This window comes from Bombina bombina, chromosome 1 (genome assembly GCF_027579735.1).
Source record: "Bombina bombina isolate aBomBom1 chromosome 1, aBomBom1.pri, whole genome shotgun sequence".
Lineage (NCBI taxonomy): Eukaryota > Metazoa > Chordata > Amphibia > Anura > Bombinatoridae > Bombina > Bombina bombina.
This window is the reverse complement of record NC_069499.1, coordinates 977,786,615-977,788,663: the sequence shown is the minus strand read 5'-3', so window position 1 is coordinate 977,788,663 and position 2,049 is coordinate 977,786,615. Positions and strand designations below refer to the sequence as shown.

The following is a 2,049-nucleotide window of genomic DNA, read 5'->3' as shown; positions in this document are numbered from 1 at the left end:
TGGTGAGTGCCCCAGCCATTGGGGGTGTAAGGTGCCATTTTTATTCTCTTTTTTCTTCTATCCATAATTTCTATTCAAGTTATGGAGGATTCTGATTTTTTTGGAGATGGATGTCTCTGATTCAGATTCTACTTCTTGCGAAGAGTATGAGATGGCCCGGGTAATCCATGCCCATCAGTTATGTTCCTAATGCTCTCTTCTCCCGCAACAGGGACCTTAGTGTCCGCCAAGCCATCCTCCCCTGGGGATCCCACATCCCGCGAGGCACATGCCCTAGAACCTTCCCTAGCTACGTAACAGGTGTCTCTAATGCCACTACCCCTTCTCCGGAAGGCGACTTGTTTCCTCCCGAGGTTACGGCACGGTTCTGCATGGCCATATCTATGGCGTTGGTGCTTTTACATCTTCCTGAGAGGGAGGTGTTGATGAGATACTGTCCGTGTTCTGTTAACCAGTGCTCATCAGGCGTAGGATCGTCTGGGTCAGATCAGCCATCTGGGGAAGTGCTTTCCTCTGAAGCTTCAGAGGCCCAACCCTCAGGGTCGGGGTCGTCAGTTGCCCCGGCGGAGGTAAGTTTTGCTTTTTGTTATAGACTGGCGCACCTTCATGTCCTACTGCAGCATGTTTTGGCGGTGCTGGAGGATCCCAATCCTAATGGGTTGAAGGATCCTCGGTCTTCTGTACCAGATGGAAAGCTGGGTTAGACGTTGGGGGATGAAGTTAATCTCCTTGCCGTCTCCAATTTACATTCTTTTTGGGGTATCTTATTCCAGTCCTGAGCTTTGGGAGAATGGGGTCTCTGATTGACTGGTCCTGTTAGTGTGCCCATTCTTCTTGGGCATTCACCTGCGGGTGCTGCCCTCTTTTTCTTTGATCCTGTAGGATGTATTTATTTCTTTTCGAGAAGCTCATGTCTGTTATAATTTTTCCTTTAGGAAACATTTCTTTTCTGGAATTTGATACTAGCGATTTTGTGGTCGCTTGAGCACTTCCGAGGAAGTAGCATGTTAAGGTGTTAGTACATTGTTATGTCTACAGTTCCTTTTGTCAATTCCTATTGGGGTTTCAATTTTTCTGTCGCCTGGGTCAGTTCTGAATACCCTATGTAGCAGGCTGGTCCTGGTCGGGCGCTATTTTCTGTTCCTTAAGGTTTATATCATCCACCTGGGGCCCGGTATAACTGGCTGTCCTGGTTGGGTGGTGAGTTGCTCACTCAGATGAGGAGTTCGTTATACTCGTTATTCTCTTCAGATCGAATAAAGCTTTTGCCTTTACTAAAGATTTCCATGGAGAGGAGCATCCATGAGTTTTCAAAATATATTTGCCCCTTGCTGGGCTAAAATATTGAGAGGAGGCCTTCCATTCTTATGCTGGTCCTCATTTCTTCTTTTGGATGGGGAATCAGAGGGATTGTACTCAGTTCTCATTGTCCTATTGCTGATGGTTCCAGAAGCGCATCATGCTAAAGATTACTCAGAGGGTTCCGGAGGTCCTTTGGCCTCGGAGCTAGGGTTTTCCATTCCCAATGGGACTGGAGGTTTAGATGACTCCTTAGACATCTGGGGTACCAGGTTGGGGTGATTTTTATCTCCTCTATGGTATTCTTATTGGATGTATTTTTTGAGGCCTTGATGACGGTATCTCTTCCTTAAGGTGTCGAGACATTTTAGGCCCCTTTTTTCCCCTCTTGGGGCTGGTTGGGAGGTCATCTGTTTGGGAAGTTCGGGCATTTACTGCCTTTTTCTTCCTCCTACTTTTCTCGTCTGCTCCCATGTTTTGGGGGCTCTGGTGAATGCGTTTGTCTCCGTTGTTTCCTGGAGCTGCCCTTACTTAAGATGTCTCGGTTTTATCTGTCGCTTGCCTGGGATTGTGAGGCTTGTCCATTATTAATTCCTTGAGCTATGAGGGTTTCCGGGAGATTAATCCTGAAGGGATTGTTTGGAGACTAATTTATCTTCTCAAGCTATATTATTTAGTTTTGAGCTCTATCTTTGGGGTGTGATCCCTCGAGCCTTTAGCAGATTTGCTCTCTGTCTCTGGGATGCTTAC

The 2,049-nt window shown here is 46.8% G+C and overlaps 1 pseudogene; it reads left to right on the top strand.

Moving 5' to 3' along the window:
* Positions 1-1,231: 1,231 nt before the first annotated feature.
* LOC128646359 (uncharacterized) lies at positions 1,232-1,341 on the top strand (annotated as a pseudogene).
* Positions 1,342-2,049: the final 708 nt, after the last annotated feature.